Source organism: Anser cygnoides, chromosome 1 (assembly GCF_040182565.1).
Source record: "Anser cygnoides isolate HZ-2024a breed goose chromosome 1, Taihu_goose_T2T_genome, whole genome shotgun sequence".
In the NCBI taxonomy this organism is placed as follows: Eukaryota; Metazoa; Chordata; class Aves; order Anseriformes; family Anatidae; genus Anser; species Anser cygnoides.
Window position 1 is genome coordinate 186,489,754 of NC_089873.1, and position 16,096 is coordinate 186,505,849.

The 16,096-nt window shown below is 50.5% G+C and overlaps 1 protein-coding gene across 3 annotated transcripts in view; it reads left to right on the forward strand.

The window, feature by feature from the left end:
* Nucleotides 1-2,288: 2,288 nt before the first annotated feature.
* Nucleotides 2,289-16,096, forward strand: part of SMAD9 (SMAD family member 9) — a 43,845-nt gene continuing 30,037 nt past the window's right edge. Inside the window, exon 1 of one of the 3 annotated variants that reach the window (XM_066989692.1) lies at nucleotides 2,289-3,328. The gene's annotated coding sequence lies outside the window, so the exon portion shown is untranslated. Of the gene's footprint in view, nucleotides 3,329-3,667; nucleotides 4,464-16,096 lie in introns of those variants that run through there. The other 2 variants (XM_066989690.1, XM_066989691.1) reach the window with 2 other exon arrangements.

Here is a 16,096-nt window from a genome sequence, read left to right on the forward strand (position 1 = left end):
CATTTACAAGGGGCAGGATAGGAAATCAGGCACTTAGGAGGGATAACAGCACATGAGGAACGGAATTAGCAGAGCCTAGGCGGGGCAGGTGACTGGCAGATGATGAGTGACACCAGCAGAAGAAGGGTTAGAGTAGATCCTGAAAATGAGAACGCAGGATTTGAAAGCCACGTGGGCAAAGATTTGGTCTTTAGGGAAGGGATTTAAAGTGTGTGTGGAGAGAGGGGAGAAGATGAGGTGTTATATATGAGCCTTGCTCCTGAGAAGATACATAGTTCAATAGGTTAGCAGATGACAGGTAATGCCAGCGTATATTCAGCCACTGTAATAAAACAGCATAACCTGAAATACAGCCATATATGAAAAATTTGTATGATTGGTAGTGTATCAGATTCTAGAAATCTGTATACTCGCTTGACGTCTTAACTAGACTTTTTCAACATGTTGCAGTTAAAATTGACACCACACATGAATGTAACCTAGCTGTTTTACAAATCTGAGTCTGACTCAAAGCTACTATCAAAGTAAAGATTTACAGACTGACTGAGAAATCTAGGCAGTGTCCGCCTGCTGCTGTCCCCTCCTGGCTGGGGCACCTCCATTATCAGAACTGGCATTTTAATTCACACCACCAAGGAAGATGGGCTGGGGATAGCACAGTGGGTGGGAGTATAGACCACCTTGTTCTGCCTCCTCTTCGCTGCCAGCAGCACTTGTGAGAAGATGAATGAGAAACCAGAAGTTTTAGCACCTGGAATAGATGCAGTGAGATTTGGCAGAACTCAGGTATGAAAGCCCTGGGATTCATGACCAAGTAGTCATGCCTCAGAAAGTTACACACCACACCTCAGCTGAGCCACCGTAACTGTCTGTGTGTCTGGCTTTACTCAACAGCAAGCATGAGCCAATGCACCTTAACCAGATTTAAGGCTAGCAGGGCAGAGGAGCAGAAACTGAAGGTTTTTTGGAATGTTTGTGGGTTTTTTTTTTGAAAAGAAGTCTGCATGGTGTGCAGGCTGAAGGAGGGCATCCTCACCTACATGGCGCTCTGTGGCAGCACCGCCACTTGCACGGGCAAAAGCGCAGGATTTAACAGAGAGGTCTAAACAGGGAGCCTGACTGGTAGGTTTTAGACCTAAATATGCAACTCCTCTATCATAGTGTGGATGTATTTGATGTGATAATATTACTTTCCTCACAGTCTTTCTACAGATTGATGTTTTAAGTGCATAAGTTAAAAATAAACAGCATTGTGGATGTAAAATCTCAAGTCACGCCGAATTAGGATGTGTGATTGGCACTTCATAAATGTTTACAGCGATTTATAAATAACAGCGTCTCTTCTGCCACTCATCTGTCAAGAAGTCTCCTGCAGGAGAAGGGAGACAGCAGTGGGGAAGCAGCTGATATTTTAAGATGTTTTGGACCAAAGTGGCAAAGAGAGGTATTCAGGGAGTTGCATTACATCCCCCTTCTCCCTCACAACCCTCACACACACATGCCTTGATGAATTTGCACTGCGGAGCTGTAATTCCATTGTGGCTTTCTGATGTCTACACAAACTGCATTAGCTTTTCTGTCATGTTTTACAAGGAAAAAAAATTTGGCGAAAATGTCAGCAGGATGATATCTTTAATCATATTTATTGATTGACTTCAAAAGGCTCAGTGCAATTTAACTGGAACCCTCAATGCAATCAGAGGCAGGTTCAGCCAGAACCTATTCCTAGCATCGCCTAGAGCCTTAAATTCACAAGTACCTTTTGTCTCTGGTGTCCTCCTGTATAAGTGGTCGTAGTGACTGGACTTACCCGATATTTCTCTTTCAGCCTGTCCTTATTACAGCTAATCCAATATGCTGTCCAATACAGCTAATCTAGCATATGGTTAGAAATGGTTTGCTGTTCTCTGGCCAGTCCCATGAACCGATAGGACCATTCAAAGCCCCTGTGAAAGTATTACTAAATCCTATTTACAAAACGTTTTATTTCCTTGCATTGCTGTTAAAAGCTGAGTGGAAGTCCTATGTGACCGGCTCCCAAAACCACCGGTCGGATTTTCAGGACAGCAAATTCAAGGCACAGGCTGCTCGGCCAGCGGGACCCCAGCAGCTGTCTCCCATGGGTGAAAGCTGTGTGTGGGGAGATTTCTGCAGGACACAGCGCCTGGGTGACAGGAGAGGCCGAGGGGGGAGCCAGTGGCGTCCCCTGAGCCCAGGAGGGCCCGGACCCGGCCTCTGCCCCCAGCCCTGCTCCGGACCCCCATGGCAGGGAGGTGAAATGGCGGCGCCTCAGGGCTGGGGCGGCTGCGGGTGCAGGACGGGCAGAGAAGGGATGGGTGGGGTGGGCTGGGCGAGGGGGCGAGCTGTGAGTGTGCGTGAGTGTGTGTGCATGTGTGAGCGTGTATATGATTGTGTGTGCGAGGCGGGGACAGGCTCATGTGTGCGTAAGGGGTGAGAGGTCTGTCGGGGCAGGGGACAGCAGCCCCATGGGGTGAGGGTTCAGTGTGGGCGGTGGGGGTGCGGAGGGCGAACTCTGTGCGTGTGCGTGAGGAGTGAGCGAGTGTGTGAGGAGTGGGGGGGCGAGGAGTGGGTGCGTAAAGAGTGGGGGTGGGTGTGAGGAGTGAGTGAATGCGTGAGGAGTGTGTGTGTAAGGAGTGCATGTGTGCGAGGAGTGAATGTGTGAGGAGTGTGTGCGGGGGGGGAGTGTTTGAGGAGGGAGTGAGTGTGTGAGGAGTGTATGTGAGGGGAGTGTTTGAGGAGTGAGTGAGCATGTGAGGAGTGTGTCTGAGGAGTGTGTGTGTGAGGAGCGTGTGTATGAGGAGTGAGTGTGTGAGGAGCGACTGAGTGAATGCATGAGGAGTGTGTGCGTGAGGAGAGTGGGTTTGAGGAGTGTGTGCATGAGGAGAGTGGGTTTGAGGAGTGTGTGTGCGCGTCAGGAGTGAGCGTGTGAGGAGTTTGGGGGGCAGCACGTATGTGTGTGTGAGGAGCGGGTGAGTGAGCGCCTGAGCAGTTCGTGTACGCGTGTGTGTGAGCAGCCAATGTGTCTGTGAGCAGTGTATGTGTGTGTGTGCGCGCGGGGCGGGCGGCGGGGGGGGGGGGAGCGCAGGGGCGGGCCGGCGGCCGCGCTGCTGCTGGCGGCGCTCCAGCGCGGCGCACTAATACAGGCAGCCGGCTCCCGCCTGACTGACGCCGGCCGGGGCTGCTGCTGCCGCTGCCGCTGCGCCCTGGCCCCGCCACCGCCGCCGCCGCGCAGCTGCAGCCCCAGCCCCGCTCCCAGCCCCGCTCCCTCCCTGCGAGGCACCGAGACCCCAGCCCGAGCCGGCGGCAGGTAAGAGCCGGGGCTCCCCGCCGCGTCCCGGGGCGGGGGCCGCGCGGAGCCGTCCCCCCGAAGTTACCGGCGGCGGCGGGGGGCAGCGGCCGGTGCCGGTGCCGGTGTCCCCGCGGCGCTGGGGGGCCGGGAGGGGGCCGGGGCGGCGGGGGCAGAGGCAGAGACAAGGCGACGCCAGGGCTGCGAGCGAAAAGGAGGAGGAAAAAAAAAAAAAAAAAAAGCGTTTTTATGGATGGCTGAGCGCTGACAAGCCTCCCCGCCGTTATGATTGCTTTCCTTCTGGTTTAAGAAGGGGGGGGGGGGGGGGGGGGGGGGGGGGAAAAAAAAAAAAAAAACTAAAGCAAAACAACAACACAAAAATCCCCACATGACACGTTTGGGAATAGTTTTCCTCTCAGAGGTTGCTCGCTGCTCAAGAAATGCCGCTCCTGGACACGCTCCCGAGCAGAATTTCGGGGATTTGGTTGTGTACCAAACGCCGTCCTGGGTTGCGGCTCCGCAGCCGACACGCTGGCTGGTGCTGGTTACCAAAACCCAGCAGCCCACCCCGTGGCAAAGCCAGCCCCATCCCAGCTGCATCCCCTTGCCCCCACAAAGCCAGCCCCATCCCAGCTCTATCTCCGTGCCCCCGCAGCTCTCAGCCTCCGGAGCTCAAAGTTTGGCTAATTTGCAACAATTCCGATATTGTGTGGCAACTGCGTTTTCCTCCTTTGATTTTATGGGTAAATTAATTTGATGCTAGCCAGGGCTGCTTTAAAGGACGGCTTAGTGGGAATAAAAATAAATGACACACGCTCGCATGCTCACAAACACACACACACACACACACGCTGTTAATTACTCGCATTTTATAGATTAATGAGGAAAAAACTCAGCCCAGAACGGTCAACTTCTCAGTGAATGAACTCTCGCTGGGTAGCAGTAGGAAATGATGTGCACGTCTTTGGAATGTGTTCAAGTTTGGGGCTGTTTGGGAAGGACACTGCAGATAAGGCAAGTTTCGCTCCTTCGTACCTGCGACGTGGAGGAGCGAGGGGCTTTACCCGTGCGCCCGTCCCTGCGGTAGGAGCGACCTGCTCGTCTTCGGGAGCGTAAGCTCGAGAAAAGCGCCACAAAATTCTTCCCCTCAGCAACGGTAGGACAAGTGTCATCACTCCAACAAGCCTCATCCGTTTTAATCCAGCCAGACAACTCCCTTCGTCCAGATTTGATAAGTACCGGTGTCTGGCTGGTGCGTGTTTGTTTCCTGCTAGGTTTTAAAACAGAGGCTGGGAGTGTATTTTTTTTTTCCTATTTTAAATATTGAGTTAATTTGACATAGTGGCTAAGATAAACATGAATTTTATCAAGAAGTATACGTTGTGTTGCATTTACTGAGTTGTGCAGTAGTTTCCTTTCTTGTCTGTCCCTTGTGATGGAGTTAACAACCGTTTTCTACTTCACCATGTCACAGGCATATAAGCTGATAAACTATAATTCTGCAGAAATGACTGAAATAGGGGTCGAGTGCATTTTACCACACATCCTGGGGGTAATCAGGATTCGTGTGTTGATAGGGGCTGGAGACAGACGCTTTTATCCACATGCAGCAACTGAAACGAACACGCACCGAGGTTTACTCTGAGCTGTCAGCCGCACAACTTTGCGAAGAAGTTGGGCACTAATATTTTATTAATGCACTTGTCCGAAGCTAAGAGGCACACGCGTGTATGCCAAACATCCACAGAAGGTGGAGAGGGGTGTAGAGGAATTGGGGAGCCGCTTGGGTCTGGAAGCTGCTTTCACACGAGCTGGTAGCAGTGCCCCGTGCTGCCTTCGCTGGGGATGGAACAAGGCCTAGCGCAGTAAAATAGGAGCAGAGAAGAGTCGGCGTAACGTATCACATAACATCTGGACAGTTAATCCTCCTTTCTCCCCTTTTATTCTTTTACAGACTTGGTGCATTTCACATTTGAATCCTTAGCTATCTGCTGTTATCAGCCCGGCAGATAGTGTGTCATCTAATCCTCTGCTGAATGCTAAAGTGCTGTAATTCTGATGGCCAGGCTAATCTGTCGCGATAAAGTTTTATTTTTCCATTGTTAAATTCAAAGGACAATGACTGCTAATTACAAGTGACCTCTAACCAAAACACTAGCTAGTGTTTTATCACCGGTGCTGATACTTGCTAGCAGTATTCCGGCATCAGCTGCACGAGGCACCCTGCTTCAAAGAAACCTAACAGAAGAATTCGGGGAGGCAAAAGGGGGGGAAATATATGTGCTCTAGGCAATTTGCTGCAAAAAAAAACGTGGTGAAAGTGTACATAGATTCTATTTGCTGTGCAGCCTATCTGTTACAAATAATAATAATGACAGGGATGGGGAAGAAATAATTAAAAATTTCACTTAAAATATTTATGTTAGCAGCACAGCAAATACATACATACCAAAGGCTGTTATGGTAGACTGCGTGGTTTCCTGCTGCAGGCTGGTATAAAGAATCATTAGAGTTATTGTACATTAACAGCCGAAGACAGTAATAGCAATGACAATTTGAGAGAATCATTGCTTTCCTATTACTGTCTTTGAGGACGTTTGTTGTAAGAAACATTAGACTGAATACAGTGTAATAAAAGTAATTTTTCAAAAATATTCTTTATAACGTTGGAATGGTAATAGTGTGGGAATTTTGCAGCTAAAGAGGCGATTTGAAGAGTTTAGGGCTCCGTGTAGTCACTAGAGTAGCTGAAATCCTTGCTGAGCTTTTGCAGATGAGGGGATGTAATAGACTGCGGGATCGGAGCCCAGACCGAGATCCTGATGGGTACACGTACACGTTTACATCAGAGCAGGTGACACACTGTCTGCCCAAGGGTTTTTTTTGTGCAGATAGCTGTGATTTTTAAACGGATTTTTCTACAGGTCCACTTGCAGGTTTCTGCAAGAACTGTTGCAACATCCTAGACAGATGCACGGCAGAACAGTTTTCTGTGAGGTTCAGCTCCTCTGGACAAGGGCACAGCAAGGACACCGTGGAGGTGGACACAATTTCCTAGCTTACACGGTCGCCACTGTAAACACAGAAAGCAGAAAGGAAAAGAAAATCTGATAATCGACCCTGTGGTTTATCTTTATTTATTTATTTTTGAGGCAGCATGAAGCTCTAGGTGTGTTTCTCCCTGGGAGGAGAAATGCCGCGTCTTTCCGGCATCCTTCTCTCCAGAACTTGTTTCGTTCCCACTCTTCTTCATTGTCAGTCACACCACCATCCTTCCCTCTGCCAAACTCGGCATCATCCTTTGACTGCTGTGTTTCCTCACAAGTCTTGGTACTCCCAGATGTCTCCTGCCACTTTTTCTTCACATTACTTCTTACATTCCCCCCTTCCTTTTGTTTGCAGCTGCCAAAGCATTAGTGCACACAGTGGCACCCTTCCAGCTCGATACTGCAACCTCCCGTTTCCCAACAAGCTCCCTTCTTCCACCTACGTTCTGTTCCCAGGCAGCACGACCCCTGCCAAAACCCCGTATCTTTTGTTTTCCTTTCCGAAACGTCTCCGCGCAGGCTCCCGTTCTGGAGTCTTTATATACTCCTGGTTTTTAGTTAGGCTTTGAAAAATTTCCCCGCTTGCAGGGTTCTCCAGGACTATTGGCCTCGGTCCTGCGGTCCACTGAAAGACGGGAAGGAGGAGGAAAGAAAATGAACAGATCCTTGGGTCATTACAGTTTGTTCTGCTTCAGGCTTCCTTTCACCCTCATTACCTGGCTACAATAGGAGCAAGATTGGTCGCTGCTTAATAACTGTTACTCTGTTTGCTCTGCCCCGTATTGTACTCGGTCATGCAGCTGCGCTGTGAGGAGCGCGAGGCAGCGGGCTGGTGCTGGTGGTACCCTTTCCAGAAGGTGGTGTTTGCTCACAGCAAGGCTCCGTGTAATTAAGAACACTTTATAATGCAAATAACCGCGCTGCTGAGGTTGGTACACTTAAACAATGGTTAATCATTTTGCAGTTTCTTGCCATGCCTTCCCTTAGTGAAAAGTCTTTTTATTTATTTTTGGTAAAGCTTTCCTGTGGAGCGTTCCTCATCAGGAGAGGTCCGAGGGCTTTACAAGGCGGTCCCAGTCAGGATACCTACATGGCAGGTGCAGAAATCAGGGCACCCGAGGGAAAACCAGTTACAGGATGGGATCCCACATGCTGGGCTCAGAAGGGACCAAAGGCACCAGGAGCTCACGTGGCTTTTCGGGACTCCCTTCTGGTTACTTGCTGGCCTGGCCTATCCAAACCTACTTGTCTCCGTCAAATGACTCCAGCTGCCAACGTGCAGTTTCTTAACCCGCAGCGTGTGAGGTAGATAATTTATCTCTTTAATCGAGAGCTCCTGGATTGCTTCATGGAGGGTATGAAGCCTCCACAGGGACATCTAGAGTAGGGAAACTGAAATTCGTCCCTGCGTGAAGCGGCACCCTGCTGCTTGTCCTGCAAGGCTTCTGCTGGGACCTGGGCTTCTTGGTGGGGACCTGCATGGGGTCTTGGGCAGAGCCAAGTGGTAGGAGGGGAGAGGAAGGGGGAAACAGAGTTGGGATGTTCCCTGGGCTCCTGGGGTGAGTTTGCAGAAGAGAGAGGTTTCTTCTGAAGGCTCGGGGCCCTCTTCCTACCCTTTGCTTGGTACCCTGCGTTTTCTGGAGCTGGCCGTTACCACGGCATGTCATCTCGCATCTTAAAGGGAATCCAGCCCTCATTTTGTGCTCCCAGGCCCTAACGCAGGCATGTGAAGGCTGTTTAATCTCATCAGCAAGCGTTCTGCTTTGCGGAGAAGCTGAGCACCCACATCTCCGGCTGAAGTCGCCGGGGCCGGCCAGCCGTCTCCTCCTTCTCCCCCCACAGGAGGGAACTAGGCAGACAAGCTCCTGCTCCTTTCGTTCCTGGTGCTGCCGTTGTGAAACGGAGAGTCCAAGCACATCCAGATACTCTTCATGGAAAACGCCCCGGTGCTGTCCCTTGCGAGCATCGGGCCCTTGTCCAAGGCAACCCCAGCCGGTGAATCAGATGAAATCCGCTAACGCCAGAGCCTACCTGTCCTCCACGCCTATTCTCAACAGTTTTAGGCCCGGTGGATGCTCCTCCCTTCCCCCCGCAGGGTTTCAGGAGCCGCCAAGGGCTCCATTAGCGCAGACGGCTGCGGATGTTGGTGCAGGAGGGCCCATACGTCAGTCTGAGCGCATTAGCAGCTTCCCACAGCGAGAGCCTTTTAGGAGAGACAGGTTTGCATGCGATATGGTTTGAAGGCAGTGAAATGCCTAGCGTGATTCCCTGGAAAACTGCTAACGGGGGGAGTTTGCGTGCGTGACATTCCTCCCCCTACGTGGAGGTGGCCGTGGGGAGGAAGGAGAGGTGGCCAGAGGTGCAGCTGCTCCCTCCTGGGCCCGCTGGAACTGCTTCTGGAGGTTCTTCCCTTTGAGCCCTTTATTGACCATCTGTGTGATCTATCAATCTGTATTTCACTCGCCAGGCTGAGCGGGGGATTCGGTGAAACCTGCAAGAGGTGCCTGCTGCGTTAGCACCGCGATGGAGTCAGTGACCCCCTGGGCAGCCCACCCGAGGTGTCGGGATGGAAGCTGCAGCCAGGGCCATGTCTGGGTCTGCTCTGTCAACGTGGGGCCGTAACAGGGCACAGATCACCCAGCCAGCTCGCAGTGTCACACGTTACCTTTGGCTCTGGGATGCTGGATACCTGGCGCAGCTAGGCAGCAGATCTGAAAAGCGCGAGATGCACTGGGAAGCAGGCACCGAAGTTTCATCGCCAGGATGAGACCTTGCAGATCTGCCGAAGGGAGCCAGCCTCCCTTCCTTTCCGTGTGTCCCAGCAGGAAATGAAGGTGTTAGGCACCTGAACGCCGCGGAGCTGGGCCTCAGATCTCCTGCTAGGCAGATGGCGAGTGCTACACAGAGAAAACAGTTGCCTTACCCATTTCCCGTGCACGTGCTGTAAATGTACAACTCGGGCTCAGAAAGCGCATTCCTCTCTAACAGCTCGAGACACTAAACGTTCAGGATAGCCTCTCCATCAGACCTGAGTGCCAGATCCTAGGTGAAGCAGCTGTTCTTCAGAAGTATCCTTACTCACAGCATTCTTAACGTCTAACTCCAAGCAAACCCTTTCCCTAAAATGGGCGTTTGGGAATTTCTCCAAGAATGCCAGTGATTGATAACAAGGATTACAGGATCTGATTAGTGTGGATATAAACTTCAGGCCAGCAATGAAGCTGAAATTCTTTTCTAGTCCCCTTCTTCCTTTGTGAAGTGTTTGTTCTGGAGGCACTTGGCTGCGTGCTTTGTATTAGAGACGAGTCAGCGTTTATTTTAAAAGCAGGAACTCTATTTTTTGCGTATTTCCAACTGTTCCATTTTTAGAAACACCGATGGGTTTTGCTACAGTTTCACTGGGAATGGTGGGTATGTGAAGAATGCGGGACCAACTCTCTATAAAATGGGGATGACCAGAGCCATGAGGAGATGTGTTGGGTCCCCAAGGCAAGTTGATGCACCTCCCCGTCGTATCCCGCTGCCTTCTCCCACTAATACGTCCTCAGAGCTTCCCCGCAGCATGTTTACTCCTTGGGGGTGTTAACTCAGGAGGGGAAGGCGGTTGGGAGATGGGCTCTTTGTCAGGGCTGCCGGTCTGTGCCCGAGCAAAGCAGCCCCAGGAAGGGATGAGGCAGGGGCTGGGTGATCGGTTCGTCTTCCTGCCCGCGGGGAGCAGGGCGTGGGGCAGAGCAGAGGATGTATCCCTCCGGGATTGCATCTCAGAGACTTCGGTGTGGCCCAGCCGGGGAACGCACTGTGGTTGACTCCATATAAACATCACAGCCCCTGGTTTCCTTTAAAAATTAATGCTGAGGAAGGAAGCGCGGTCAAAGAGAGATCACAGTGATAAGTTGGTCCAGTTTCGTATTTTTGCACAGATTTTGGTTGTGGTAATTCTCTGTGGTGCCTCCAAATATTGTGGGAGATTTTCAAAGGTGCAAATTAGTGAGAATTTCCAGTCCTCTGCTTTCTCTGTTGTTTTTTTTTTCAGGTGAGCATGTTTATCCTGAGCAGCGGGATGCAGGTAGCACTGCCTGAGTTAGCCTAGGGCTCGAAACCAGCGTAACCGTGTTAGCGTAGTGCTGTGCCTGAACAGAGAGGCTCACGGGCTTGATCATTGTAGAGGGCTGCAGGGCTTCCCAGTCCCTTCTTCCTCCCCAAGGCCAGCACAGCTATTCCTGAAGAAAGTTGGGTAACTCAAAGAGGCTGTGGGGTCTCCTCCTTGGGGATCTCCAGAAGCCGCCTGGACGTGGTCCTGGGCAGCCTGCCCTGGGTGTCCCTGCTTGGGCAGGGGTGGCACCAGGGGCCTCCAGGGGGCCCTGCCAGCATCAGCCAGCCTGTGCTGCTGTGATCTGCTCGCTCAGACGTCCAACAGCAGTAAGTATCCCAACACATAGCTCTCTACTGTTGCACATTCTCATGTGGACATGAAATACGGATTGCTCCTATCCTACTTGCAGCAGCCTTTTGCACATTCGCGTGCTGTCACCACATCCATGTCCCTCCCTTCTTCCTCACTAGCGCAGCTTTGCTGACTCTGGTACCCAAAAGATGAACTCGTTCTGCATTCAGCCTGGGGCTGCACCATCTCAAAGATGCACTGGCTCAGAGTGGTCCCACTACAGAAATTAGTACATCCTTTCCCAGTTAGGCACCACGGACGTACCAAAAGCGAGCTGGGTACTTAGTTTTCTTTTGTGACTGAATTTATGCCTCAAACACAGCCACAAGTGTTTGCCCTATGGAAATTTATGTGGCTGTGTTAAGCTGTACAGCTCATGTGCCTTGAATCTGTCCTCCTTTATAGCAAACGAAGATGTGTTACTCCTGTCGAGAGAAGCCGGACTGTGCTGAGGTAATATCTGAGTGGTTCCACAAGCTCAGAGAGATTATGTGGAAGTCACAGACATTTAGACACTGGCATCAGACGTTGTCCTCTTCTAATCCTGGAGGCACTGAATGCAGCGAGGGCTCCGCAGTGTGGAGGAGTAGCCAGAGAGGCTACGAAGCGCTGTGGGATTTGTCTTTGATATCGATGGCTTCGCTCAAAGTTCAGCGCAGAAAGGCTTTCAGACCAAAGTTGAAATAAACAAGAAAATGAGCTTCAGAAGTTTGCATTATTCATTTAAGCTTATAGGAATAAACAATGAGATGCTGCCAGGGCTGTGTGAAACATGGGTAAATTTGAGTCTCAAGTACTTTACCTCATATCATTGCAGCTGTTTTCAATTGGAGCACTTCAGGGTCAAACCAGGAAGAAATTTGGTTTCTTAATTAAAAGCAAAAAAAAAAAAAAATTCCTTCTTTACATCCTATTTAATTAAAACCCTGGGTGTCAGGTTCTGTGGTTGTGGAAGAACTCGGTAACAATGTGATGAATAATTCATTCCCTGTGTTTTGTTGGGTGCAAAAGGCAGTGGTTTTGGATGGGTTCATAACAACACCCTCGTCTTTCTGGTCCCCATCCCAAGAAGGAGCCCGGGGGATCCCAAATTATGCCGTGGGTGCCACAAGTGGAACATGAGTCTTTTCAAGGTGATTTGCATCTGTCAGGAGTAACACGGGGCCACTGTTCCTGAGCCGTGAGCCGCCTGCTGGAGCAGCAGCACGTGTGCGTGTGTGGCTCACGTATGCATTTCCGTGGCACTCTGCAGGGGTAAATGCATGCATAAAAACCTCCCCTGCCCTGCTCCGAGCAGCTGTGCCTGCGAAATCCTGTGCCAGTGCCAGGATTTCTGCCTCAGACTCAGGGTGTGTGAGCAGGCCCGGGGCAAGCTTGGTGAGGTTCCTCGCTCATTTGAGACCCAAAGTATTTGTAAACAGTCTTTTATTTCTTTATTTTAAAACCCTTTCCCCCCGCTGAGCTGTGGAAGATCCAGAGAGCAAACAGCAGTGACAACGTGAGCGAGGAAGATCTTTGCCAGCCTGCAGTCCTCCGTCCTCTGCAGTACGCTGGCTGCTCTCAGCTGGGCACTAAATTGATTTGAAACCAAATCAAGTCTCAATTACAGCAATATCAGCTCTGGGAGAACTCACGTCCTTTTCTCTTTCCTGGTAGGTAGAAGTAACTAGCTCAGTGCTAGGTAAAAATAACCGACCGCGTGCGTGTTCACAGCATTCCATCTTACATTGTTCGACTGAAATAATATTCTCCCGTCCAATTCTGTTGTGATTTAGTCACCGAGCTGCAGACTTCCAGCTATAATTGTCTCGCTGTTCCATTTTCCAGCCGCGTGCAATCTCCAAGAACTGTGCAGCTTCTGTCTAGACGACCCTCTGAGAAATCTCCCTCTGTGGCCTGACTTAGCTGTTGCAGTGACACCGAGCCTGATGATGTCAGCCATTTTCGAGACTGATAGCCGTGCCTCTCGCGGCTCACTTAGCCGAGGCAGGGCAGAGCCTCGGAGTTTTATTCTGACACCAGATGCATGCCCACATCTGCACAGACGTGCACACAGATACGCTTTTGAGGATGGCTGGGCACCGTGCTGGTGTTGTGTTTTAAACCTGTTTTCACCAGCATCCCTGCAGCACTCCTCTTTGACTTCTTGCACAGAGCTTGAAGCGAAATTTAACGAGGACTGATCCAATTCCACCGCTACGCCCACTGAAATTAAATTAGCAGGGAACTTCAGCAGCACAGTGACCTGCGCAGATGTTCTGCCAGGGGATGATGCAAATCCTAGTGGCACAGTGGATCCTTTTTGCATGAAACCAAATCTAAATTTCCCCAAACCTTTCCAGAGTGGAGGTGCCGGCGTGCTGTCACATGAGATACAGAGGAGGTTCAATTTCCGTGAGCTCTGGAAGGAGCCCCTCTTACTGGCTTCAGCAGGACTCGGCTCGGGTCAGGGAACATCCAGTGATGTACAATGTGATGATCAAGTGTACACCACGGTGATGGTGCTTCGTCTGCTTCTCTCCGATCGTGGTGTGTCGGGCTCTTCAGCAGCACAGGGAAAGTTACTGTAGAGGAGTTCCTGGAGGAACACGTTTCTCCTGTTGACCTGAGGGCCTACAGGCTAGCTCTGCGCTGCCAGGTGAAAAATGTGCTTAGGAGCAGCAGGAGGTGTTCCAGTCCCCTCTGCTCCTGTCCGTAGCAGTCATTCACATCTGAGGTGGGACTCGTCTCGCCCAGCGTTCGTTGTATGCAGCGCTGGGTTTTGCTGATCTTTTTCTGGGTGGAAATGGAGTGGAGAGCTCCGTGCCACGCACACACACGTATTTCTCACGTATGTATTCAGGGATTTCAGGGTGACTGTGTCAGATAGGAGTGTCAACAATTTGGACGTGTTTATGTGGCCATGTAAATTCTACCCCAAGGCTGTCTCCTCACCAGTAAATTAAACATGCCTGGTACTGTTCTTGGCCTTGAGGCCAACTGGGAGGGAGACACTTGCTTCCATGCACTAGGTGTCTCATCCTCCAAAACAGGGAGGCTCTATGCAGACTTCTTACTAGGAGTGAGCCCTGCTCCCTGCTAACTCCTGAATCGTGCAAAAGAATTACGTGAGGGACTGCTACTCGGCACAGATCAAAGCCATTTCAGATACTGTGGCAACAATTTACACTGTACCTAATCAAATTCTCATGCTTAGAAACGTTCCCCAGCATTGTTTAATCTACTAGCTTAGATGTAGCTAAGGTGGGCACCCAGTATTTAGGGAGAACGGAACAGGTGAGCTGGGCTGAAACGTTTCCAGTCCCACCTTTTCCTCTTCCTGTAGACCACAAAAACAAAAAGGTTTGGTCCATGCTTACATGCTGTGTGTCTTCTGTCTCTCCCATAAAGCAAGTTTTAAACCTTGGGCTAAACTCGGCAACGGAATAAAGACTTAGGGCATGGAAGACTGACCATGTTTGGTCTTGACTAGTCTCTTACCAGCCAGACAAAGCTTCCCATGTCTTCCAAGAAGAAGGAGTTGTGTTAGTTGTCCCCTGAATGATGTGTGACTCGTATGATAGTACATCATACTGCCGCTGAAGGAGATAGAGGCAACCAGACCAGAACTCCCATCACGGTACGGCCAGGGCACGATACGTGTGGTGGGGGTGTGGGTCACAACCGTAACACTTCCCTACCCCTCTGTGTTCTCTAGTGGTGAGCATCAAGAAACAAGACGGGTCGTCAGAACGGCGAGTGTGTCCAACACAGCTTTAAAACCTTCCGGCATCGGAAGTTTCCAGTTGGGTGGGCAAGTTGCCTGTTAGAAAAGGCACGCAGTTTAAACAACTGCTGTCCTAAGAGATCATTAAAATGAAATTGCGAATTAACATCTCTATCTTTACAGCCCTGGAGCGGAGTGGCTGCCTAGGTATTTCATAATGGGGCATCCAAGCCTAGCAACACATGGCTGCGTCGGCTGAATAATATGCAGTATTATGTAATTTAATAACATTAAACTAGGATGCTCTGATAATTCTATTATTTGAAAGCTGTTTAATGTGTTTAATGCCATTTGTATTTTGTACGTCAGTTGGATTTGGGGCGAAAAAGATTTTAGAAGAAACTGGGGGGAAAACGATAGGAAATTGTGCAACGTACTTATCTGAGGCTGCATCACATGGACTGCAAAGCGCTGCTTTTGCTTTTATACACATACCCTTGGCGACTCTCCCACTAGCAACAATAGTGCTCAGACTCATACTGATGTCACTGTTGAGTTATTTAATTTGACCGAACGAGATTAATGTGTTTATTTAAAACCTCGGTCAAAATGGAAAAGAAAAGCTCGGGACAATACTTCTGCGTGAACACGTATGTTTTCCTCCCTGACGATTGCAGCGTTGCCTTAACGTTATCGGGGCAGCTGTTGACACACGCTAACGCCCGGGAGACCCCCACAGATAAGAAGCGCCAGCCCTTTCCCCCTGCAGCAGAGCCTTCTGCACCAGCGCTGGTACCTCGGGCACTCATCCCAGCCTCTCCTCGCTTCCTCTTGCTGCTCTCAGGGCTGACCCGCAGCCATCCCAGCCCTGCTTTTATCTCCTCGTGTGAGGATGGGGTTTGGCAAAGGCAGCCACCGGCAGGCTCTCCGCAGGCTCCGGTGGGCAGCAAGGGACGAGCACCTGGGAGGAGCTGGGGCTCTGCAGGCTGAGCCTGATCTCACAAAAGCTGAGGCCTGCTGGCCCCAAAGTTCATCCGCAGTATGTTTTACAAACAGCTCGAGGGTTTTTTCCTGGGATAAATCATTCTGAGCTCATTTCTTTCTCACTTGTTCCCTCTAAGTGTCTGGAATAAACTTCAGCTCTGATTCAGTGGCAATAGCAACGATCCAGTTAAACACTCCAGGTCGTAGGATTTTTACAAATACGGAGGGAGAAAGAAGTCGAGGATCTGAAGTTCCTCTTTGCTGGGACAAGTTCGAGCAGTTCTGTGGGGTTGCTTATTGATTATTGAATGGTGCAAGTGAGGTGCTAGTTGCCGTACTCTGGCAAGAGCCTCTCTCAGTGTCTAATGACAGTCAGACATATACACAGAATAAAAATAAGGAAATTGCATAACCCTGACCCTAATTCTGTGGTAGGCGCGTGAGGCAAGGTAGGTCTGCTCTCCCTTCCAGTTCTGTAGTCGTTCTGTCCATATTTGCACGCTACCTCCTGTCCCCTGCTGCTTGGGGTGTGAACCTCCTGGTGGAGCAGCAGCCACTGCTGGGGTTTGTGACATGCCAGGGAGGCACCTTCATGTTTCCTCTCGCGT